The sequence below is a fragment of the Sciurus carolinensis genome, chromosome Y (genome assembly GCF_902686445.1).
Source record: "Sciurus carolinensis chromosome Y, mSciCar1.2, whole genome shotgun sequence".
Taxonomy (NCBI): Eukaryota; Metazoa; Chordata; class Mammalia; order Rodentia; family Sciuridae; genus Sciurus; species Sciurus carolinensis.
In genome coordinates this window covers 2,985,215-3,012,756 of record NC_062233.1, presented here as the reverse complement: position 1 = coordinate 3,012,756, position 27,542 = coordinate 2,985,215, and the positions used below count along the sequence as shown (strand labels likewise).

The 27,542-nt window shown below is 39.2% G+C and overlaps 1 pseudogene; it reads right to left on the bottom strand.

Annotated features, from left to right (window-relative positions):
• The window catches only part of LOC124973012 (la-related protein 1B-like), a 53,921-nt pseudogene extending 34,154 nt beyond the window's left edge, over positions 1-19,767 (bottom strand).
• Between the last annotated feature and the right edge of the window lie 7,775 nt (positions 19,768-27,542).

The following is a 27,542-nucleotide window of genomic DNA, read 5'->3' as shown; positions in this document are numbered from 1 at the left end:
AAGGAAAGTCATTGATGCCCTGAAATTTTGGACTTGAGTGCTAGCATCAAGAGTAAAGACACTCACTCTCTGTGAAACTTCTAAGCAGTGTGAGGGATCCTGGACAGGAGTCAGGGCTAACTTTGCCCCCAAGGCTCAGATTAATAACAGGACAGGTTTCCTGTAATGCTTTCATTCTCAGAGACCTGAGAATGGAATTGGTGACAAAATTTCTGCTTCTCTTGGACTACATTTTTCTTGAATCTGGGGACAATGAACAAATTACATTCCCAGCCCTTTTTAATTCTGAGAGACAGGTTCTTGCTAAGTTGCTTAGCACCTTGATAAATTGCTGAGGATGGTCTCAAACTTGGGATCCTCATACATCAGTCTCCCCATCTACTGGGATTATAGGCATGTGCCACCACACCTGTCTATTTTATTTGTTCTTTTTTTAGGTGCTGGTGATGAAACCTAGAGCCAGGCACCTGTCAAGCACGTGTTCTACCACTGGGATACACCTTCAGTTTGAAACCTGTCATTTTGTACTGCAAGCAACATTTTTTTTTAAATGTAAGGGCCCCATGGAACTAATAAGGTTTGTATGGAGCAGGACCCAAGCAACCAGTTGTGCTAGGGTGGCTGTGTAGCAGAACCAGTGCAGGGTTTTAGGGCCAGGGCAGGGTGGGCAGCCCATAAGACAGTCCCAGGATGCTGCTCTGAATGAGCCCTAATATGCTGTTGGTAGAAGTTAGGTGGCAGTAGCCAGGTTCAGACATTGTTTTTACATGTTGTTGGGGGAGGGCATCCCAGGTGAAGGAGAAACAGGCAGTAAGTGCATTTGGAAGCTGAACCACTGAGTCACATCCCCAGTCCTTTTCATTTTGAGAAAGGGCTTAGCAGCTTATTTTCTCAGGGGCTTTTAAAATTACTGACAATGGTTTTAACCTTGCAATCCCCTGGACTCAGCTTCCCAAATATATTACAGGCATACACAACTGTGTCTAGCCTAAAATATTTTAATGTTATTTATTCCATGCTAATATGAATCTATTTTTACTTATACTATAAGATATGCTTAAAATACATTGACTAACCTGAAATAACCTCTTATGAATAGGCATATACCATTTATATGGACATACATATCACAAAGTAAAACTGTGTCCTAGTGATCAAGTGTGACATATAAAACCTTAGACTCATGTGGACTTTTGATTTATATTTTTCTATTCTTTTTTCTGTATTTATCTTGGGACACAGCCCCAAAACACTGAATGAGTGAATGTAGAAAATTGTGTTATTTTACCTGATTATTATTTGGCAAACATTCTCTCTTTTCTAGTAGTGGTAGAGAATTTTCATTTTCCACAAATACTACATGTTGGCACTCATGTGTTGAAGATGAAAAAATTTATCACAATAAAGTTGAGAAGGGAAAATTTTCCTATATCTATGATAAGCAAGAGAACATGATTGATGGTGGGTTAGAAGTGTCAAAAAGAGTTAAGTGGGAAAAGTAACTTAGGTTTTATAGAACAATATGGTGATTACACTCTATAATTACTACATATACAAACCTAAATACCCTGAGGAGAATTTGAAGGGTTCAAACATAAATACAACAATTTGAGTAGATGGGAATTACCCTGTTTTCATCACTACACACTGAATACACATGTTGAACTTTAACATTGTGACCCATAACCAAGTGCAAATAGAAGATTCTAATTAACAGTTTAAATAAAAAGAAATCAGACTTCAATGTTTTAACCTATTGTGTACATCACCTCAGAATTTTAAATGGTATCCCATATCTCATGTTCATGAATATTTCAATTTTCTGGATGTGAACACTCAATATCAAAATCTCAGGACCCCCATGGCTTTCTTGAGGACTCTCTGTACAACAGGCAAACACTGGTCTGAATTTCAACTTCTGCATTGATGGGTCATGGAGAAAGGTACTTTGAGCTAGACTTGTTGTTCCCATCTATTAAGTGGTGTTTTCCAACTTAAGACATGAATCTATATAAATACAGAAAGGAAGAAACCAGGGTACCAGAACTGGAGGTGAGTGATGACTCTCATAAACCCAGGATTCATGTGGATTTTCCAAGGGAAGGGAGGTGGCAGGTAAATTATAAACCATGGCATAAAACAGTATCCTTACCAAAAATTTTGTGTGTGATCATGGAAGAATGTGTGAAGAACTTACCCTTTTCATCTGTTCAAACAGAGAAAAATAAGTGCTATAAATAAAATATATAATTTAAGTAAAAGACCCATAATTGTTATTGTTTTTATAACCGGGACTGAACACAAAGACGTTTAACCACTGAGCCACAAATTGAGCCCTTTTTAAAAATATTTTTGCACCATGATCAAGTGGGTTTCATCCCAGGGATGCAAGGATGGTTCAATATCAGGAAATCAATAAATGTAAATCACCATATCAATAGACTTAAAGTCAAGAATCACATGATTATTTCAATAGATGCAGAAAAAGCATTTGATAAAATACGCACCACTTCATGCTCAAAACACTAGAAAAAATAGGGATAATGGGAACATTCCTTAACATTGTAAAGGCCATCTACGCTAAGCCCATGGCTAATATCATTCTAAATGGTGAAAAACTGAAAGCGTTCCCCCTAAAAACTGGAACAAGGCAGGGATGCCCTCTTTCACCACTTCTATTCAACATCGTCCTTGAGACTCTAGCCAGAGCAATTAGAAAAACCAAAGAAATTAAAGGGATACAAATAGGAAAAGAAGAACTCAAACTATCCCTATTTGCTGATGATATGATTACATACTTAGAGAAACCAGGAAATTTCACCAGAAAACTTTCAGATCTCATAAGTGAATTCAGTAAAGTAGCAGGATATAAGATCAATGCACATAAATCTAAGGCATTTTTAAACATAAGTGATGAATCTTCAGAAAGAGAAATTAGGAAAACTACCCCATTCACAATAGCATCGAAAAAAATAAAATACTTGGGAATCAATCTCACAAAACAGGTGAAAGACCTCTACAATGAGAACTACAGAACACTAAAGAAAGAAATTAAAGAAAACCTTAGAAGATGGAAAGATCTCCCATGTTCTTGGATAGGAAGAATTAATATTGTCAAAATGGCCATACTACCAAAAGTGCTATACAGATTCAGTGCAATTCCAATAAAAATCCCAATGTTGTACCTTACAGAAATAGAGCAAGCAATTATGAAATTCATCTGGGAGAATGAAAAATCCAGAATAGCTAAAGCAATCCTCAGTAGAAAGAGTGAAGCAGGGGGTATAGCAATACCAGATCTTCAACTCTACTACAAAGCAATAGTAACAAAAACAGCATGGTATTGGTACCAAAATAGAAAGGTGGATCAATGGTACAAAATAGAGGACATGGACACAAACCCAAATAAATACAATTTTCTCATAGTAGACGAAGGGGCCAAAAATATGCAATGGAGAAAAGATAGCCTCTTCAACAAATGGAGCTGGGAGAATTGGAAATCCATATGCAACAGAATGAAACTTAAACCCATATCTCTCACCGTGCAGGAAACTAAACTCAAAATGGATTAAGGACCTCGGAATCAGACCAGAGACCGTGCATCTTATAGAAGAAAAAGTAGGTCCAGAGCTTCAACATGTCGGCTTAGGAACAGACTTCCTCAACAGGACTCCCATAGCACAAGAAATAAAAGCAAGAATCAATAACTGGGATAGATTCAAAGTAAAAAGCTTTCTCTCAGCAAAGGTAACTATCAGCAATGCAAAGAACGAGCCTACAGAGTGGGAGAAAATCTTTGCCAATCATAATTCAGATAGAGCACTAATCTCCAGAATCTATAAAGAACTCAAAAAACTCTACACCAAGAATGCAAATAATCCAATCGACAAATGGGCTAAGGAAATGAATAGACACTTCACAGAAGAAGATCTAAAGCAATCAACAAACCTATGGAAAAATGTTCAACATCTCTAGTAATAAGAGAAATGCAAATCAAAACCACCCTGAGATTCCATCTCACCCCAATTAGAATGGCGATTATCAAGAATACAAGCAACAGCAGGTGTTGGCGATGATGTGGGGAGAAAGGTACACTTATACATTGCTGGTGGGGTTCAAATTAGTGCAGCCACTCTGGAAAGCAGTGTGGAGACTCCTTAGAAAACTTGGAATGGAACCACCATTTGACCCAGCTATCCCACTCCTTGGCCTATACCCAAAGGACTTAAAATCAGCATATTATAGAGACACAACCACATCAATGTTCATAGCTGCTCAATTCACAATAGCCAGATTGTGGAACCAACCTAGATGTCCTTCAACTGATGAATGGATAAAGAAACTGTGGTATATATATATATACAATGGAATATTACTCAGCCATAAAGAATGATAAAATTATGGCATTTGCAGTCAAATTATGAAATTGGAGAATATCATGCTAAGTGAGATAAGCCAATCTCAAAAAACCAAAGGACGAATGATATTGCTAATAAGTGGATGATGACACATTTTGGGGGATGAGAGGGGGTTAGTGTTAGAGTTAGAGTTAGGTTTAGGGAGGGGGGCAAGAATGGAGGAAGGAAGGACTGTATAGAGGGAAAAGAGGGGTGGGACGGGTGGGGGGGAAGGGAAAAAATAACAGAATGAATCAAACAACATTACCCTATGTAAATTTATGATTGCACAAATGGTATGCCTTTACGCCATGTCCAAACAGAGAAACAACATGTATCCCATTTGTTTACAAAAAAAAAGATGAAGAGTTTCTTTATGACTCTAAAAAAAAATTATTTTTAATTTTGAGACATTTTAATCATATAGCAGATTGATTTTATATCAAATAAGAATTTTGTGAAATATCCAAGGCAAGGGAAGTGTCAGATAAATTACAAACTTTGGCATAAAATATAGCTTGACTACTATATGTTGTGTATGGGTAAGGAAGGTTGGAGAAACTTACTTTTTTCCTCTTCCATGACAGAGAAAAATAAATGCTTAAATGGCAGTCTGTAATTTAAGCAAAAAGACACATAACATAAAAAGATACTTTTACTTTGTTGTTTTTGTTTTGTTGAAAGTACATATCCAATGTTTGAACATAGTCCAAGCACCACACCACACAATGGGATCTCACACAAGAGATTTATTGTCAGTAGCATACAGAACAACTGACAATACTGTCACCCCAGGGAGAGTACTACTGTGTCAGTTCTCACAGAGCAGTTTTATAGCCTACAATAGAAATTTTTATGTATGCTTATGGGTTGTTTCATGTGCTGGGGTATGGTTTACCTCTATGTATTAAGGGAAGTTAAGGGTCATTGCCTCTGGATCAAAACTAAGAAACCCATAGGTAAAATGGCTTCTGACCTGAACTGGTGGATCTGATGCCAATATTCCTTCCTTATTGTTTTTACAAATTCTGGGGTTGGGATGATGGTATTTCTTCTATAACTTCTTCCTGTACATAAAAGTGGGAACAGAGTTTTTGGAGCTAGAGGTGTCAACTGTGAGTACATCTGGGCATTGGGTGTCAGGGGCTGGTAGTCTTGAAAGAGAAGTGGTTGATTGGATGATTGGTTGGTATACATGTGTATCTAACTTTGCAGGAACTTCTTTAGGCAATTTAGCATTCATGATCCTGTTTAGGAAGATACGTAGGCCTTAAACCAACAAAGAATTTCTGATTCTGGCAGTTTCCCTTGATAGTTGTAAGGCACTCCTGCCTGCCTAAGAATCTCTCTTTGTAGCTTCCAGTCATTATTTATTCCATGGGGCGAACCAAAGTGTACATCTTAAGCTACATTTAACTATTGTTTATTCTTTTAAAATGCCCAGGTATGACTGTTTTGGTTTTAACTGTTTTACTAGGTGTTCAAGATCAAGTTTGTCAAATTTACCTGTTCCTTTCAGTTACTAATAATCATCAGAGTTTCCACAGCGGTCACTCAAGGGGAACTTGAGAGCAGCTTCTGAGCTCCTTTGGTGCCATTTGGTAGGTAGAATCTCCTTGATGTGGTGACTTCATCTGGAAGTATCAGGATGTCTCCCTTTTTCAATGACCCTCCTCTTTGCAGCAGGCACACTGATTGACTTGCCATTAACTACTGGCCCCATCATTCTCCCTTATCAGGAGATCTTGTGGCCCAGAGTTTCAAGGTTCCTTGGAGAAATTTTCTTGTTCCCTGAGTTCAGGCTGATGCTGAGGACAAGGGTCAAATATGGGTTTTCTTGGCCCCTTTATTTTAATCTCAATATTTAAGACTTGATCATAAATATCCAGCAGTCTTACCAGTCATAAATTAAGAGTACTGGAATTTAACTTCAATATCTATGACTTTACAGTGATTTACTGCTTTTATTTAATTGGGGTTTGTATTATTCTATGTGCCTTATAGGCAATGACATATTACTTATTATCTCACTTATTATCTTACTTATATTACTTATTATCTCAAGTAATTCAGGTTGTTTTCTCTTGAAGCAGTATCTCTGCTAGACATTAACAGGCAACTGTTTTAGAGTAGATAAGAAAAATAAAAAAAGAATGAACTAAAGTGAAAATATATTTAGCATAATATTGGCTGAGTTATACATGATATCACATTTTATCCCTTGTTTGAGATCAGAGTATCTTTAAAACTAAAACCAAACTTTTGAATATAACTTCATGTGAGCTGAAGTCTGGCTTATTTTGGAGCCACTCGAACATGTAGTAATATGGGAGGCAGAGCATTATCTCAGGTGAGGTGGAGTTCTTCACAAACCTTAGGCAAAGTGTTCAAGTTTAGAACTTTTACAAAGTTCAAGCTTTGTAAAAATATCATTGTTACATATATTGTTCCCATTGTCTATATAAATGTTACTTCACAAAATATAAAATTATATTTAAAACATATTCAAGGAAAGTTTCAGAGAGTTTTTAAATTTTCTTTCATGTAGCAAAGTGGCAAAATGCTTTCCTGCTTCACAATATTAAGTTTTAAACAGATCAGGCTCTCATTATAATTTATAAATACATTTACATTTTTATCCCAGTTTAGAAGGTAACTTAAGGTTCAGATCCAGTTTCAGAACATTAAATGATGTAAATGATATAAATGACTTTTAGGTAAAAACATGAAATAGCTTTAACTGATTGTCCCACAAACATATAACCAACTTAGTTATATACAAACTTGTTGAAATATGCCCTTTACTTACACACAAACTTTCTTAGCATTTAGGTAGACCCTCATGTATTCCTTTCCCAGAAACATTTTTTAAATTTTATTTTTGTAATTGTATTAATAATGCCTAAATTGTTAATGGGTAAGCATCACCAACCTGACTGACCTATATTAACTATCGTGTGGAAAAAAGTATTTTCTATATTATCCAACTTACCAATGATTGTTTATAAGCTAGTTAAAAATGTCATCTTTGGCCCAAATTTACACAATAAATAAATCTAACTTTTACAATCAGTCATTATGTCTTTAAAAAACAAGCAAACAGTGTCACATTTCTTTAACTTTTAAAACAGTTGCCCAAGTTGCTTGATGGGAATAGAAGCACAGGACTGACAAAGAAATGAGATATAACTTTCTATGAAACTGTCCATCATTAGTGCTATTCTCATGGGCAGGACTTATGCTGATGTATCAAAAATACATTTTGAAGAATAATGGAGAAAAATATCCTTGTTTATTTCTCAATCTCTTATTCTTTAAATGTCCACATTATGGAAATTTACGGTCCATGTGAAATACCATAACATGTAAGTGATTCAGTGTTCATCTTGGCAAAGGACAGATCAAGAACCAAGGGTCTGGCAAGCTGGGAAATGCCATGCAGTCCTCTCTTTCTCTGCTTTATTTACCTGGAAAAAAAATACTTATGCCTGGAAACAACAAACAGTACCTGCAGTATACACACAATAATAAAAATTAGTTTTTTTCTGAAAATAAAAGAAATCATACAGCCTAAGTTCAGTCACACAGATAAGGGCAGGCAGCTCCTGGAAGGCCAACAGAAGTCCCCAGTCTGTCTCCCATCATGGCAGAGGTGGTCATCTCCACTGTCATGCTGCCCAGGGTCAACAGTGGACACTCACACAGAAGGTAGTCTGGCAGTTTCCCTCTCTGCAGTACAGTCTGTTCCAATATGCACAGTGCATCTCAGTGAGTTACCTGTTGCACAGCACATTCCTATCAGATGACCTCCAGGGCTCAGTAGATCATTACCCTGATTGGAAAATTTAAACATGTTTTTTTCCCAGAGACAATGTCTTAAAAATGATCCAGGAAAAATCCTAAACACTAATGCAGGTTTAGGAAATTCTAAAGGCCACAAGATTGAAGAGAACCTTGATCATTCTTTTGAATGTGGGTCACCAGTCTTTATAAGACAAGGCTAAAGCACATGTTTAACAATTAAAGGAAGGCTACCCTTCCTTGTATATTCTATTTTAGACTCTCAAACTTATAAGGGAAATCTGGCACAATATATTCACAGTTACTTAACAAAATTAAAAAAAAAAAAGATTGGTAAAAACTCCACACATGACAAAGTATATATATATATATATATATATATATATATATATATATATATATATAAATTAAAGTTTATATATATATATATATATATATATATATATATATATATATATAAATTAAGAACAGTAACATGAGAGAATTTCAACCATAATTCTTAGATTCCCTACTGAAGAAATCCTGTGGGAGACAATATAAGTAGAATTTGGAGGATCAAAATTCATGTAGTTTAATTTTCTTACTAAATTTTAATCAATGAAGAAAAGAGAGGTAAAATAGATCAAAAAGCCCAGTCTATCCTGTTATTTCTAGAAGACAAATGGTTACCTGTATTTGAGGAAAAGACTTGGCCTGGCATAAACTCCAGACAACTGATCACCTGTGAGAAGCTATCTGTGGCACACTTCTGAGAGGAGGGCCCAAGATTGGCCAATTTTCTGATTCTGTCATTTTTCTCTTTCACAACTTCTACTTCTGTGTTCCATTCAGTGGAACTGGTGTGGAGAAAGGAGACACCACCAATTTTTAGTTGACCAGATTTATTGCGTCCTCCCTGTTTTCCTGCCTCCTTTGTTCTGCCACTATCTCCCTTCTTCTTCCCTCTCCCTTTCTCCTCCCCCAGGCTCCTAGCTTATCAGTCAATTATAGCAAATCTTTCTCTCATGCAGGAGAGCATGCAAAGGAATGTCAGCATAGCACTATATGAATCACGAGCTGTCCACGCACAGCATGATATTAGATAGCCAATCCTAGAGCCTGGCGTTAACACATCATAAGTCTCCAAGGAACTAGTAAGCAGGCAGCCTTTTTGGGTACTTCCTTATTTTGGATTCCAGTGCCCTTTGACTCCCTGCCAGGCACCATCTTGTCCAAGACGGCCCTCAACAGGCTCCCCATTTTGGTTATAAAAAGAAAAGGACAGCGATTGTGCCTGTCTTAGGTGCCAAAGTCAGACTTTATCCTTACCCGTCATTGGGAGTCAAAGAGCTGTTGGCATGCTTTGATCCCTGTCTTAGGTTCACATAAAGTCCATCCTGTGCTTACCCATCATTGACTACCAGTCCTGTAATTGGGAGAGCCAAATCTGAGGATCAGAGCCTTGGTCCATGGCCATAAGGGCTTGCTGCACCACTAAGGCTTGCTGTCTTTGATGACTCCTTAGAGACAATAGATATCTGAGCAGCAACAATAACAGCAAGAACAACAATCCATCATAGCAAAACTTCCATCCATTGTTTACCAAATTGTAATCCTGACTGTAAGAAACTAATGGCTTCTGGCATACCCAGGACCTTGACCTGAGTACTATTTACCACAAATATAGAATTTCTAAATAAGGTAGTCAAATAGTAAACTCTTTAGTCCATGACCCATTAAGCATGCTTCCAAGCTGTTTGGACAGATTTGTAGCAGCAGTAATATTAGAATAGGCTATAGGGGTACAACATAGTGCGTGGGCATGCACTAGACAGCCCGTCTGTGTGGTAACAGTCAACATGTCCACTTGTTCTTGTAGTAAGTCCACTCTTTGGTTTAGAATCAGGATTCCCGTGGTGAGATGCACATTGATGTTTTCCTGGGCTGTCAATGCCTCAGCAGTGACTTGTGACAGGTTGTTGAGCTTGTGAGCAGTAGGAATAGCAGTTCCTAGGGCAAGTTCAGCAGCAGTGGCAGGAGCCACAGCAGACGCCGCAGCAATAGCGATGGCTATAATGGCTGAGATACCAAAATCTCTTTTTGCTTTCACTGGTAGGAAAATCCAGTTACTGTGATTTAAGGTCACTGGGACTGGAATGAATTTTGGAATCCTGGCAATCACAGCCAGAGGAAATAATGAAGCATCCCAACAACTAGACACATAACACTCTTAACACATAACACATAACATTCTTAACACATAACACAGTTAAGGACCTCAGTATCATTATCATTGTTATTAGCAATGTTAATATTAAACTTAGAACTGTTAGACAGAATGAACACAAGTGGAGACGTGACACATACGTGAGTAAGGGGGAAAGCCTGATAAAAGGATGAGTAATTGGCCACGCAACCTGTATAACTATAAACAGGTGTATTACTTCCCTTTATATAGGCTTGCTATTGACTGAACCTTTATTGAATGAGAGAAAGATTGCCTCCCTGTATCACAGCTGTTTCTGAGGAGGCTAACCAGAGGAAGCAAAGATTACCTCTTAACTTGAAGTTTAACTAGTAATAAGTGGTTATAACAGTTGGTAGGTAAGGGCTACCTAGAAGTTCTGTACTAGGAAATAATTGAGGGAAAACTTGTGTGCCATAGGTGATATATCTCCAAAAGTTTTAGGAAGAGCTAACAACAGCAGGCTTACCATCATCACCATCATTTTGTGTTTTGGTGCCATTTTCTTTCTTATGGATAGTTCTTATCAAGTGCTCCGGGACCCAGATAGGTTGGTGTTGGGCCTGAGGAAAAACACAAACAGATCCTCTCCCCCAAATTAATACTGGGTCAGGTCCTTTCCAGGACCCAGTCAAGATATCTTTCCACATTGCTTGTGGATGGTCACCAGACTTTCCACTAAAATGTCTATCAGCCGCAGTACAGCCCATAGCATCCAAAGTTAAAAAATTGAGGGTGAATAAAGCAAGGTTAAGTCTGTTCCTGGGAGGGGCTAATGCCCCTATTCCCCCTTTTTGTTTAGTTAAGCAGACTTTTAATGTTTGATTCACTTTTTCCATGATAACTTGTCCTTGTGGATTGTAGGGCAATCCTATGGAATGAAGATATTAAACTTTGAGCAAAACTGTTGAAATGAAGAAAAAGTATATGCAGGCCCATTATCTGTTTTAATTGATTTTGGCTTTCCCATAGTACAAAGGCTTGAAGACAATGACTGATTACATCTTTTGTCTTTTCCCATGTATGGGTGGTAGCAAATGTATATTCTGAGTAGGTATCTACCGTTACATGTACAAATCTTAAAGTACCAAATTCAGGGATATGGGTGACATCCATCTGCCATTGATGATTTGGAAGGAGTCCTCTAGGATTGACTCCAAAATGAGGAACAGATAAATGAGGCACACAGGCCGGACACTATTTTACTATATTTTTGGCTTGTTCTTTTGTAATGTTATATTTTATCTTGAGAGTAGTATCATTGACATGAAAATTTTTATGGAAATTAATTGCTTCTTCTACAATATTAAACACATGAGGATCTCAAGTAGCTGAGTCCGCACTAGAATTTCCTTGAGCTAAAGGCCCAGGTAAGCCTGAATGTGCTCTGATATGGCCTATATATAAAGGTTATTTTTGAACCCACAGAAAAGTTTGTAATTGATAAAAGCATTGTTGTAAGGTAGATTGAGGACTAATGCAGCTATCTCAAGCCGTGGCACAAGCTGGGCAATATAGAGACTGTCAGTATAAATATTTAAAGGTTCCTCAAGAAATGTTTGTAAGGCAGTTATTATTGCTTCTAGTTCAGTTTTTTGAGCAGACTTATGAGAAGTAATAATAGTCTGTACTTTATCAGAAACTACTGTAGCTGTACTGGAGGAGGAGCCATCTGTAAAGTTGTTTTTGCTGCTGAGATAGGTTGAACCTTAACAACCTGAGGGAAAATAGCAGAATGTCTTTTGAAGAAGCTGACAATAGGTGAACTTGGCAAGTGATTATCAAATGTGGCCATGGTGGAACAATAGACAATTGCCTAATCTTCATTATCGTTAACTAGTATTTCAGTCTGTTTTGCCGTGTACGGGACAATAACTCTCTCTAAAGATGAACTCCAAAAACTCAAAGGACTGTCTTAAGTCCTAATGTAACTAGATTTGCTACCATCACAGGATATGGGGAAACATTTTTGGGGGACACTGGCAAATGTATCCATATTAGGAGTCCAGTTTGCCACAATAGACCTGTAGGAGTATATTCAGAATCTCACACTATGAGGCTAAACTGCAAGGATAGATCAACTCTATCACTATGAGCATTTTCTAAAGTTTGTTCTACTAACCTCAAGACTTCTCTACCTTCAGAAGTTAAATTTCTGGGGGATGTAGGGTCTGTATCTCCTTGGAGAATATCAAACAGAGGCTTAAGTTGACCAGTGGTGATTCCCAAATTTGGCCTTATCCAATTTATATCACCTAATACTTTTTGGAAATCATTTAGAGTCTTAAGCTTTCCTGAGGCTAATTGAATTTTTTGTGGCTAACACAGGTATCTAATATTTGATGTCCTAGAAAGGTAATAGGGCTGTGGGTTTGCACATTTTCTGGGGTCACATGTAATCCCCATTTTTCTAGGATTTTGGTAATATCATCAAATACCCCTAATAAAGTCTCCTGTTCCCTATGAGCCAAAAGAATATCATCCATATAATGGAGACAATAAAGTCCTTTACTATTTCATCTAATCTGTGATATAGCCTGGCCAACATATATTTGACACATAGTGGGACTATTTGCCATTCCCTGGGGAAGGACCACCCATTGGTAACTAGTATTAGACCCTTCATTATTCAAAGAGGGAATGGAAAAGGGAAATCCAGGGCTATCCTCAGGATGCACAGGAATGGAAAAGAAACAATCTTTTATGTCTATAGAGATGATATGATAATGTTTGGAACAGCATTTAACAAGGGGAGACCCAGTTACACCGGGCCCATAATCTGCATACTGGAATTTATGACTCTCAGATCTGCAAAAGTCGCCATTTCCCAGACTTCTTTTTTATGACAAAAATGGGTGTATTCCAAGGGGAAGTGGAAGGAATGATATGGTTTTCCTTCAATTGTTGATTAACTATCCCTGGGCTGCCTCTATTTTTTCTTTAGAAAGGGGCCACTGGGGGACCCAGTTAGGATTATTGGATTTCCATGTTATCTTTAATGTTTCAGTGACCCCTCCAGAAAACCCAGCCCCTCAGTCCCTGTTTGTCCAGCCCCTCAGTCCCTGTTTGCTTGAATGGGGCAGTTAATACCTTGTAGATTCTTGCCTAGTCCTTTTCCAGGGATATAACATTGTCCCACCATGACTGGTAAAATGGTTGGGTTTAGACAGAAAATATTTTGTTCAATTGAGGAAGAAATGACAACATCCATCTGTGTTAAAATGTCTCTTCCCCAAAGAGTGACAGGCAGGTGAGCTAATACATAAGGTTGGAATGTCCCCCTTTTCCCATCAGGGTCCTCCCAAGATAATACAGCTGAACTTTGTAATGGGGTTTGGGCAAATCCAAGTCCCCATAAGGTAGTACTGGATGCTGTAACAGGCCATGATTTGTTCCAGTCCTTCTGTCTTATAATAGAGATGTCAGACCCTCTATGGGAGTACCATTAACTTTCAATTTAAACATAGGTCTATTTTTTGTTGATTGTGCCCAAAAGACACCCAATCCTGTGTATCCAAACCCGCTGTTTCCTCCAGTCCTTTATGAATTGGGAAAAGTCCCATGATAGCTAGGGAATATCAGTATTTGTGCTGTTTTATCTCCTGGAGAAACAACAGATACCCCTTGAGGGGACGATAACATGATCTTTATTTCTCCAGTACAATCAGAATCAATGACTCCTGGCAATACTTGTAATCCTGAGAGAGTTGTGGAACTCTGCCCCAATAAAATAATCCTGCTGTGCCCTCAGGGAGTGGTCCATGTATGTCCGTGGGGACTGCTTGTACTCCCATCTCTGGGGTTAAAACGAGTTGGACGGAGGCACATAGGTCCAATCTCCTGCTCCCTGATGTTCCTCGGGACAACGAGGAGATAGTTGGAAAGGATTGTGGGTGGGGATCTGTACTATGGAATTCTGAAAGGCCCCATATGTTTGAAGACCCCGGATTGGCCTCCCCTGGCTGTATTTGACTGGACTGGCATAGGATATCTCTCTATATCCAATCTTGATGTACAAAAATCTCGCCCAGTGCCTTCCTTTTTGGCACCGGGGACATAGACCTCGGGCAGGTTGATTTGTCCCTTGCTGTTCTCTTGTCTTAGGTGTTCCCCTGTGCTTTAATCCTATGGGCCCTTCAGGGCAGTCTCTTCTGAAGTGCCCTCCTTGCCCACACTTAAGGCATATTATTCCTTTAACTCTTGATTTCCCGATTTGGTCCATGAAGAGCTGCAGCTATTACATGACTTGTAATGACTGCATCATTGATATCCCTGCAGACCTTTATATAGGTACTTAAATCTTTATTTTTCCATGGTTTTATAGTTTTTTTACACCATCTATTTGCTTGCTCATAAGCTAATTGTTTTATTAAAGGCATTGCTTTTCCTGAATCTCCAAATACTCTAGCAGCAGTTTGGATTAATCTATCAACAAAATCTGCAAATGGTTCCTTACTTCCCTGAATCACCTTGGACAACTGCCCCTGTAAATCTACTGACCCTTGAATTAACTTCCAGGCTTTAGTGGCAGCAGCAACAATTTGTGCGTACACCCCAAGATCATAAATAATCTGCTGTTGAATACCTTCATAGTTTCCTTCTCCTGTTAGCATTTCTACATTTCTTTGGGGAAAGCCTGCAGCAGTGTTACAGCATGCCATTTCTAACGAGGCTTCCTGCCACGCAGTTTTCCACACTAGGTACTGTCCCCCTGATAGCACAGCTTTACATAGCCTTTTCCAATCTTCCGGCACTAGATTTAGCCCAGATACTGATTCCAACATACTAATTGTAAATGGGACCTGTGGACCGTATGTAGCCACTGCCTCCTTAAATTTTTTTACTGTTTTGAAATCCAGAGGTTGGTGGAATCTTTGTCTATTTTGGTCCTCTAGTACAGGGAAGAATTGTGGGACTGCTGAGGTTTCTTTAATGGGGGTTTCTTCTCCCCGGGGTGAAAAACCCATCTGATTTATAGCATGAGCTAACTCCTCCCAAGGGTACCTTGGGGGATATAGGGGGCAGTCTTCTTGGGGGAGCTGCTGCCTCAAGGAAGGGATTGGTATTCCTTCCCCAAGGACCATGTCCTTGATGCTCTTTCTAATTCCTCCCTGGTAAGCCCCTCCTCCTCTTCTTCCTCTTTATGAGAAGTTACACTTAGTTGTTTCTTTATCTCATCCAAACACATATTTCCTTTTTTTACTAAAGTTATTATTTTACCTTTTTTAGATGTTAGACATTCCTTAATGAACTGCCACATGGGAAAAGCACCTCTAGGTAACGGGAATTGCTTTTCTGCTTTAATAAAGTCCTCTTTATCATGTTCCCACTGTGGAATATTTAGGACTCCCTCTTCCAAAAACCAAGGACTAACCTTGGCCAATGTGGTTACATGTGCTGTCACAGTAGATCGTCTTATGGCAGTCTCATTAGCCTTAAATACATCTTGTATGATTCTTATCATTTGATTTCTAGACACTTGTGACCCAATTCTGGAGTTATGAGACCTCCCTTTACCGGGGTTATGTGGCCTCCTTTACCAGGGTAATGTAGACTCCCTTTACAAAGGTATGTGGTCCCCCTCACCAGGACTGTGGGGTCCCTTTCACCAGGACTGTGGGGTCCTTTTCACCAGGACTGTGGGGTCCCTTCACTGGGACTGTGACCTCCCCGTTATACACTCTGGCCAGAGATTTTCGGGAGGCTATCCTACAGTTTTCCTATAGCTTACTTTAAGTTACTTACCTGGGAGGACACAGAAGGAGAAAGAATTTCCCCACCACTTGTTCCATCCAGCGGAACCAGCATGGAGAAAGGAGACACCACCAATCTTTAGTTGACCAGATTTATTTCATTCTCCCTGTTTTCCTGCCTCCTTTGTTCTGCCACTGTCTCCCTTCTCCCTCTCTCTCCCTCTCTCCTCTCCCAGGCTCCTAACTTATCATCCAATTATAGCAAAGTTTTCTCTCATGCAGGAGAGCATGCAGAGGAATGTCAGCATAGCACTATATGAATCAGGAGCTGTCCACACGCGGCATGATATTAGATAGCCAATCCTAGAGCCTGGCATTAACACGTCATAAGTCTCCAAGGAATTAGTAAGCAGGCAGCCTTTTTGGGTACTTCCTTATTTTGGTATCCAGTGCCCTTTGGCTCACTGCCAGGCACCATCTTGTCCAATACAGCCCTCAACACTTCTGTGCTGTCCTTCAGACCTCAAAAATTAGATTAAGTTTTGTGGTGAGAACCTGAATGCAGTGAAATCCAACAATCAGGGGACTTAGCAAAAAATAAAGTCACATTCCAAATTTTCTATATTGAAGAAACATTCAATTTGACATTTAATATACTCTTTAAGCAATTCTTCTTCCACAGCATACAGTTGCACACCTGAACCATCATCACAGTAATACATCATACTGGCATTAATTTCTGTTTGTAATGTTGGATACATTCTTTCACAATGTTCTTGGAAACTATATGAATAATCAAAGTTTACTTGAGTGTTTCCTTTGCCTTGTCCTCTTCCCAGACCTATTCCTCTTACTCAGCCTGTGGAGAAACCTCAGATATTAACCCCCTCCGTTCTCACACTGGACACTTCATCCTAATCATTCATTATATTTTCTCTGTCTCACCTGCAAATTCATGTGTCATTTATCCTGTTATTATGGGATGACTTATTTGCTTCAGGTTGACACTGAGAGCTGTTCCAGGATCCAGATCTCTCCTGACTCAGTGGTTTTACATTATCTCAAGGCAGTGGTATTCACTTGTATTTACTAGTTCTCTTTTGCTGACTATTGGACTGGGTCTCATTCTCAAGGACATTTTCAAAAGGAGTGTCTCATTTTGTGTCCTGGTTATTTTTCTCTCACTGTTACTCCTCTTTTCAACCTTCTCTTCTTTTTATTTTTCAAATGGTGACTTCTTGTTTCCTTGACTGATGATACTCTGAGACTGCAAAAGGGTTTGCAGTGCTCAAAAACTCTGGTAGTGTTTACCAGTTTGCCACATCACTGAAATCACTGGCCTTACTGGATTTTCTTGTCTTGAGTTTTCCTGCTTTTATAATTTTGGTGGAACTGATGTCTGCCTGCTGTTTCTCTGATGTGGGCCATGGTTGTCTAGGACACATGCTGGGGAGGCTTTTTGGTTCAGGGGTTCTCCTTCGGTGGTGACAGTTTCTACCCTCTGTCAGATGTGGCCAGTAACTCCCAGGCTTCCTTAGCCACCAGCTCTCCACCAAAGGGGCCTCCAGGTCTTTTAAAATCGTGTGATTTATAGGCATCTGGATTCATATTTTGTGAATTTTAATTCATGAGTTCTCATCACATATCTATTTTTATATCATGTACTTGATATATGGACATAGGCACATATATAGACCGATAACAGGATATACCCATAACACAAAAGCAAAGACCTTGTAGCTTTTCTAAGGTGAATCTTCACTGCAATGTAACAGATGTTCAAAAACTCTAGTTGAATAAAATTAGGACTGACCAAAAGAATTAATGTTAGAATCTCAAAAATATGTAGAACTTAAGGAAAAACAATAGTCCTAGAAAAATGACAGTTATTAATTATTTTAGTAAAACACTACAATTTATTTTTTGTTTCAAACTTGTTGGGATTCAGATAAAAGACACTTTTCCCCTTTTTCTCTTGGGTTTGAGATTGGTCTCCTATTAAGCCTGCAGGTTTCTTCCATTTACATTTCAAAGTAAATCTTGACTGAGATCTGAAGAAATTGAGAAAATTACTGGTTTGAGAAGAAAAGTGATGCTTAGGGCATTTTAAACATTTCTTTTTCAGTTTCTAATCAGACAGGTTTCCTTTTGAGGATGAAGCCACTGTACTAAACTCCTTATTGAGATATCCCATTGGCTATTGAGCTGGTTTGTGTATGATTACCTCTCCAGTATTTTGGGTGAATATTTTTAGGTTTATTTTTCCTCTCAGTGACAAACAGGTTAAATCATGCTCCACCTAAGTATCGAACCTATTGATGGTATAGTTAAGATTTCTTCTTTGATATCTTATAACTCCTGTCAACTAAGAAGTTTAGGAACTCTGTAATGCTATTTTAACATTCCTCTTGGGTGGACGCACATAAAAGTATGTCATCTACATATTGGAGAACAATTATAGATGTTTTATCTCTGAATTTTGTTAAGTTCTTAGCTAGGGTTTGTCCAAACAGGTGATGGCTATTGCAAATCCTTGAGGCAACACTTTATAAGTTATTTAAGAATCACTTATCTGAACCCTTAATGGTAAACAGAAATTGCAATTGAGAATCTAGGATACACAGAAAAAATATTTAAATATAAGACAGTAGATTTAAGCAGTAGCCGGAATTCAAGATAATGGAGTATATGTATTAGGACCTACAGGGTAGAGGGAAATGACTGTTTCATTAATTATTCTAAGTTTTAGACAAGGCTCCATTACCATTTGGTTTTTAAAATGAGTGTATTACATGGACTGTGGTAGGGCTTTAAAATTCCCTTATTTGGGGTTTTGAGTGATCTTTTATAAGCCCTTTTATTGTCTTTATACTCCCTTTCTGTCTTTCTTCTTGGTTTCTATTAAAAAAATGGAAAATGCAAACTGGAGGAGATCATTCAAAGATCATTCAAAGATTGGTCATATGCCATTTTTTTTTAATTTCCTCTTGATGTTTGGTGCCAACTAAATGATAAATCCTTCATTAGTAGGTGACCCTCTATGGATTCAGGATCTAAGATGGTGTTCTCTTATTGCCTTCCTGAGTCTCTCCATGGAAAGAGCAGAACTTTCCTGAAAGTCTTATATAATAGTTTTCCAGGCATCCTGCTTATCATTTGGATCCCAGTTAGGATTGTTTCTGGGAACTGTGTGTGCTCTAGATGATTAAGTAACAGCATAATTTTTCCAGGTGAAGTCAAACACCTGGCATAAGATCTGAAACATCTCATTGTATTTATTTGGATCCTCCAAAAACCTCCCTTAATATATTTTTATCTGTTTTATGTTAGGGGGTCCTTTTTTCCCTTAGTAAGTGATTCCTTCATGATTTTTCCTCTCATGATAGAGATCATTGAGGCAAACCTGATAACATATCAAAGGAACATTTCTTGATCATTTGCAATTTAGCAGTAGGCAGGTTAGTGGTGAACCTGACAATAGTGTTAAGAGAAGCTCCCATCTAAGGGAGAAGTGGTTTTAGGGACATGTCCCTACATTTGAGTTTCCAAGCCATCCAGAAAAAGTCATCTATCACCACCTGACTTTGTCAGAGTTATTTCTGACCTTTGGCAAAGTGCTAGGGTCCCAGTTTTCTCTATGCCAGAGATCCATGGTGGATTCACACTTAAGCATGTTACTGCTTTTCTCCCTGCCACCTTAAACTCTAAATTATGAAAAAAAAAAGTGACAAAAGTAAAAATTATGCATTTTTGCCTATTTTTTACCTTGTAGATTAAAAGAATTTCTGGTGGGTGAGAGGGCATTTATTGGTTGTTAGGTGTAAAATATCCTCTCTTGGAGGGTCTCCTTGGAGGGGTTGATTTTAAGTATTTCCTTCTTGCAACTTACAGAGAGCACAGGAATCATAATAGTAGATTCCAGATAGACTACTGAAGGATAACTGTGCAAACAAAGGGAGCCTAGGGATATTCTTACTAACTATCCCATTTCTTTTTTGCAGAAGATTTAAATTGGTATGAAGGGGACTTTTCAGCGGGGTTGAAAGCTGGATTTTCAGGAGGGTCTTGGAGTAGAGGGGTGTTTTACTAGTAGAACCAGGACTGCAGAACAAGAGGAGCAGAGGCAAAGTTTGGAACAGAGGAAGAATAAGGCTTGGGCATAAGGATTACTTATCATTTCCCGGAGTGCTCACAAAAAGTTTCTCAAAATGTTTGCATCTAGTTTGCCATTAAGTGGTCATTTGGAGTCAGTTTCTACTGTATATAGCAGCCAAATTTAGTTTGAAAGACAAACAAAGACAAAATAATTTTGTGCCTTCAAGTCAAGAGTGAGGTACAGTGAGTCCATATTTGCCGAAATGTAACCCAAAGGGAAACGGCAGTAGTGGTTGCACCCATGACAAAAGAAAGGCAGAAGCAGAAGAAGGACCTAACCAATCTGGGAATTTTCACTATCTCAGGATGGTGGTAGCTAGGGCTAAGGCTCATAGGGGTTTTTGATGCCTGGCACCAGGGCTTTCAGCCAGAAAAATAACTGAAACCCATAGAAAAGGATCTTTTAAAAGTGTGGGGCCCTTTCGATGCAAAGACTCTGTTAAGAGTAGGGATCAACCATGGCTCTAAAAGTCATGATTGGCAGTGGCATCAGTCAAACAAAGAACCATAGTAGTGCCTGATATTCAACAATCACTTTTTGGGACCCTCATGCCACTTGAATTGACTGAAGGAAGAGAAACATACCAAAATCAGCTGGCAGTGGGTGAGAAGTAGGGGCCTCAGTGTAAAGTAAGGTATGTTGCCCTTGAGGGATTTAGGATCAAGTATACTATCTCAAAGTAGCTCAGATCCCCAAAGGGAGAGCAACATTGATGGGAGTGCCTATCCAAATCATGGCACCAAAGAAAGGACACACACAAAGACTGAACAGAGTCCAAGCACCATGCCACACATGGGAATCTCACACAATAGATTTTTTATCAGTAGTACATAAGTCAACTGACAAGACTGTCCCCCCAGGGAGAGCAGCAGCATGTCAGTTCTCATAGAGCAGTTTTATAGCCTGCAATAGAAATTTTTAAGCATGCTTAGGGGTTGCATCATGGACTAGATTGGGTTTGAATATTATGTTTTAAGGGAAGCTAAGAGTCATTGCCTCAGAATCAAACCTTAGGAGCCCCATAGGTAAAATGGCTTCTGACCTAAAATGGCAGATCTGATGCCAATACTTGTTTTTACCAGGGATTGATCCCAGGAGAATTAGATCTCTGAGCTTCATACCCAGCTCTTTTGTAAAGCTTTTTAAAAAATAGTGTTTAGTTATAGACGGATGTATTCCCTTTATTTTATTTATTGTTTTAATGTGGTGCTAAGAATCAAACCCCATGCCTCACAAGCTCTCTACAATTGAGTTGCAACCCCAGCATTTTATAAAAGATTTTGAGACAAATTTTTAATCAGTACATCAGGGTGGTCACAAGAAATATGTAGTTAGAAATTGATTCTCTTTCACCTAAAATAGTTTTCCTTTTCTTAAATTCAAGTGAAAGTGCATATTAATAAAACCACCATACACAATTGATGTCATATTAATCAAGTTTATTTTCTTTCTACCCCATCCTCACTCTACCATTCCTCTTTCCTCCCTTGCATCTAGGTGACCAGAAAGACATCTGGGGTGAAGTCATGTAAGTGAATACTGGTGTTTGGGGCAGTAGGTTTTTTGTGATTCCCATAACCTGACTAGTTTTGCAGTATTCTTTTGAATACCAGGAATTGTTTATAAGACCCTTCAGTATTTTTGTAAAACAATGCAATCTGTTTTCTAAAACAATAGCACTATTTTTTAAGGGTTTGGGGACTTTGAATTACATGATGAGGAAAGCACCTGGATAATGTGGTTGCATGATTCTGAGAGACCCAATTTCTTTTTGGCAGGTACAAGTGGTTCTAACCTAAAATTTCCTTCTCTTTGCTCTTCAGGCAATTTCTACTCATCCTTCAATACTTAGTTGAATGTGAAGAATTTCCTGATACCTACACAGCTAATGAGACCCTTATTAAGAGAGATAGAATCTGAGCAGTGATAAAGAGAAGAAAGACTTAGAGTGTACTCATATAACAAAACAATCCAGGGAGGCTTTTGAGTGCTGAGATCACCTGGCACAGAACAGTTCCTGCTTTTTTGAACTTTGCTATCAGGTTGCCTTGTACCCCTCTAGCATCCTGTAACATATTGCTTTTATTTAAGGCAGCTGAATCAGTTTATGCAGCTTGAAGTCCAAGTCTCCAACTGCTGCCCTGTCTCCCCAGCATTGAATCAGGCTGTCAGAATAAATGATAGTTACACAGAGGTTGCTATATAGATTTTCTACTGCAGAGATTCACCCTTGAGAAAGATGGCCACAGTCAGACACCTGTGCTACCACATCATGAGATACCTGGGTTTTTCTGGCACAGAGAAAATAGGTGACAATTGTTTTCCAAGGAGCTGTACCCTTCTGGCTTTGAGCCCAGGATGGGCTTTAAGGTCTCTAAGAACCCTAAGGGCTCTAAGGGCTCTAAGAAGAGAGGCTGAAGCCCACCGAACTAGAGAAAAGCAGAGGGCCAGACCTTGTACAAATATGTGTTATTTTAATCCTGGCCAGGCTCCTTGCATGCAGGGCAGAGACATTGCCGTCTTGCTCACCAGTGTCTTTTCTGCTTCCATACTGTGCCTGACACACAAATGCCACTCAGAATGTGCTCACTCACATGATAATCAAGTATTCCATCAACTGAAGTGTGTAAAGGAGAGACTGACTTAGAAATGAGTTCAGTGGTCCAGTCTTCATTTTGGTGATGTGAATTTCCAATGTGACCAGACCCCATGTCCAGTTGTTCCTCAGTCTGAGCAATGTCCTTAACCATGGACTTTTTTTCAAGACTGTTTCCATTCATTTTGAATGGAGATCTCAAAGAGCAGTGAAGTAGTCATTTGGCAAAGAGGCCACAGGTGTGTAAGTGAGCTTAACTAAGGAGCCAAGCTGATTAAGAAGAGCTGAACCATTTTGGTTGCTGCAGAATGCCCCTGGAATTGGGTAAACCCAGACTGCATAAAGTTGCAGGGATAGAGGAGAAAACATGTGATCCCAGTATATTAAAATAGGTCAGAAGTGGTAGAACCAGGGGGAAGAATGCAGTGGAACTAGTGTGTGGAGAGGGCATGTGGAATGGGCATGGTGCTGCTGATTCATGGAGTGGAGTCCAACCTTTGTCATTGGAGTCAGGGTAACGGGCATATGTGGTGAGGCTGTGTCAACTGATCCAGTGGATCCCAATGGATAGGAGCAATGGGTGGGCAGGACCACTGGAAGTACAAGGGAGTTGTACCCTGCCCAGTGCTCTTCAAGGAGCTGAGTGAAAGAATCAGAAGCCCAGAGCATGAATTGAAGCCTTGGTTAGTTTCTCCATAGGAAACAAATGGATCCCCTAGAGGAGCATTTGCTCTGGAAATCATGTTAGATATCGCTCTGAACCTAGCAGGGAAGCAGGGACCTTGAACTTGTCTGACCTGCAATACGACTTCAGAATCTGTTCAGTTGTGACCTTAGTTTTCACCTTGATACATTGAGGCCATGGAGGGAGGCTGAGGCTTCAAAGGCACAGCCTTCCTCAATCCCTTCACTAGCAGGATGCTGTGAATTTTGTGCGTTCAGTTGGGTCAGGGTCCATGGGGTTTTGGGGAGGGGTCTAGTGGATGTCACCATAAAGTCTTTGTTTTTTTGGGAGTGACCATTTCCTGGCATGGTCACAGAGACTTCTCTTGGTTCCTGCTGTGTTGACAGTGTGACCAATACATCCAGAGAGGGCAAACGGGGCTGTCACTTGCTGAAACCTGGTCTGGATGCCACAATCCACCTACTCATCCATGGGCAGTGTCTTCCTGACATCTGGACAGTGAAAGAAACACAGATGGGTCAGGTGTCTTTGATCCTTTCCAGGGCAAACTTGGGGGACTCACTTTTGTCCCTTTTATCTGTATAAAAGGATAAGGAGAAACAACTGTCTCTCAGGCTGGTGTAAGGTCAAGGTCCAGGTTTGTGATTCTCTAAACAGCAATTTAGCATGGATGGGGAAGGGGTACTTGGTTTTGTCTCTTTCATTTAGTTTTATGCATGAAAACATAACCCTCTTTTATTTTAAAATGAAACCATTATGTACCAAGCTCAATTCTAGGCAGAGAGTACATAGACATGAACAAAACATCCAGGAATTACTACTCCCATTTTGGTAGAAGGCTGCTGGTACAGGGGTCTGGACCAAGTATTTAGACATTGAACCTGTTAAGCATCTGGTCCAATGTTACCATCCATGGCAGTGTTTCGCCTGCTTAATTATTCTAAAACACACTGCCCATCATGTCACTTAGCTTCCTGTAGTCCTTACTTACCTATTTAATAAAGGCCTCCTTAAGGAACTGTCCCTCACTTACTTCTTTACTTGCATCTCTCCATCTCTCACAGTGATTCCAAGAACAACTCTCTCACACCTACCAGTACATAACTGCTTGTTGTGGGTTTTTTCCCTTGTTAGAAGTGTTTAACTTCCTGTTAGACTTTAGATGGTGCCAGAATTGTACAGTTTTCTAGAGTCCAACAGATTATCTGCCTACCTCTTGACTGGTTTGGTAACCAGAAATTTTAGAAAGTCCCTCAATACTTGTTTCATAAGCAGCCTGTTTTTCCCATTAAACTCTTAGAAAATTGTATGTATGAATTTAATTCTCCAGATATATATATATATATATATATATATATATATATATATTGAGAGAGAGAGAGAGAGAGAGAGAGATTATATATATATAGCTAACTATATATACACATACACACACACACGTATATTCTTACATTATTTAGAAATGATGTAAGGGGCTGAATTTAGTCTTGAATTCTTCACACAGTTGTTGTTCTGGAATACTTCAAGATTTATGCTAATGTTGCAAGCATTCTGTGTTTTGGGCTAAGCTCTGATTATTATGACCCAATAAATACAATGTATATGTGTGGTTTTGTGTGTGTGTGTGTGTGTGTGTGTGTGTACATATATATGAGATGCCAAGCATTATCTCACTTGTAATTACCCATTGGGTATCTGTAGGACTTACTGAGGAATCTATACTTTTTAAGAAACCACACTACTTCCATGTGATATGAGGAGTATTTATAGTCTTTTAGCAGAACTTGCCACCATGGGCATGGCATGAGTATCAGTAGAATATATATTATATATCATGATTGCATGACTAGGTAATAGGAGAATAACATTGATTCTAATTATTTATAATTGTATATATTATATATAATCATATTTATATTTTTGTATATTGATCCCATATTTATATTTTTGTATATAAACATAAAAATGTATACATTAGGCTAGTGAGAGCCTTTCTGACCAGAACAAGCTCCAAGTCCCGGAGCCAGTGCAGCGCAACGTACTCCGGCACACAAGCAGCTTCAGGGACCAGGATAGGGCAGCCAGAGACTTCCCCAAGTAGCCTGGACCCCTGTGGTGGGAGGTGCCTTTCAAGGCTAGCTTCTCAGACCAGACCACCCAGTGAGAGGTTTTCTACATAGAACCAGCCACAAGTCCCCGAACCAACGGAGAGCTTCGATCCGCAAGCAGCCTCTGGGATCAGGGCAGGGCAGCCAGAGAACTCTTCAGGCAGCTCTGCCCACTCCGGTCGCAGGCTCTCTTCACAGGGTGATCCAAGATGGCGGCCTAGAGGGTGACTGCACCCCCAGTCACTCCAGAACCCAGGAGTTAAGAAGGGGAGGCATTGAGAGACTCGGACTGAAATAGAGCCACAGATGAGTCTGCCCACTGGGTAAAGCTCGGCCTGAGTGGCAGGCCCAGATAGAGGTGGCTTATCGGAGCCAGGCAGGGCAGCTAGAGTCTTCCCAAGGTAGCCTTCCACACTCCAGCAGTGGGCTCCTCCCACACGGCCAGCTGCACGGTGCAGGCCCACAGTGAGAGCATTTCCGCACAGAACCAGTTCCAAACCGTGGAACCAGTAGGGGAATAGGGGCAGTTTTCTTCAGATGCGCTGCTTTATCAGATTCCTCCAAGACATCAGGCTACTGAAGGCTGGGAGGTGATACACTGGAAATCTACCGGGACACTATAAGCCAATAGCGGAAAACTGCAATATCTCAGGGTCCCACTGACAGCTGACCAATATGAGAAAACAAGGGAAGAAAATGTCCCAAACAAACCTAGATACTACATCAATAGAACCCAATGACAGCACAAAAGAAGAAATGTCAGAAAGGGAGTTCAGAATGTACATAATTAAAACGATCAGGGAAACTAATGAGGAGATGAAAGAGCAAATGCAGGCATTGAAGGAGGAGATGAAAGAGCAAATGCAGGCATTAAATGATCGCACCAATCAACAGTTAAAAGACCAAATACGGGAAGCAAGAGATCATTTCAATAAAGAGTTAGAGATACTGAAAAAAAAAACAAACTGAAATACTTGAAATGAAGGAAACAATAAACCAAGTTAAAAACTCCATAGAAAGCATAACCAATAGGATAGAACACCTGGAAGACAGAACCTCAGACATTGAAGACAAATTATTTTAATCTTGAAAGCAAAGTTGGCCAAACAGAAAAGATGGTAAGAAATCATGAACAGAATCTACAAGAATTATGGGATATCATGAAAAGGCCAAATTTAAGAATTATTGGGATTGAGGAAGGCTTAGAGAAACAAACCAAAGGAATGAACAATCTATTCAATGAAATAATAACAGAAAATTTCCCAAATCTGAAGAATGAAATGGAAAACCAAGTACAAGAGGCTTATAGAACTCCAAACATACAAAATTACAACAGACCCACACCAAGGCACATTATTATGAAAATACCTAACATACAAAATAAAGACAGAATTTTAAAGGCCGTGAGAGAAAAGAAACAAATTACATTCAGAGGGAAGCCAATACGGATATCAGCAGATTTTTCAATCCAGACCCTAAAAGCTAGAAGGGCCTGGAACAACATATACCAAGCCCTGAAAGAAAACGGATGCCAACCAAGAATCTTATACCCAGCAAAACTTACCTTCAAATTTGATGATGAAATAAGATCCTTCCATGATAAACAAAAGCTAAAGGAATTTACAAAAAGAAAGCCAGCATTACAGAACATTCTCAGCAAAATATTCCATGAGGAAGAGATGAAAAACAATGATGCAAATCAGCAACAGGAAGCACTAGCCTAAAGGAATAGCCAAATAAAGGAGAAACCAAATCATGTCAAAAACAAATATGAGTCAATTGACTGGGAATACAAATCATATCACAATAATAACCCTGAATGTCAATGGCCTGAATTCGTCAATCAAAAGACACAGACTGGCAGATTGGATTAAAAAGAAAA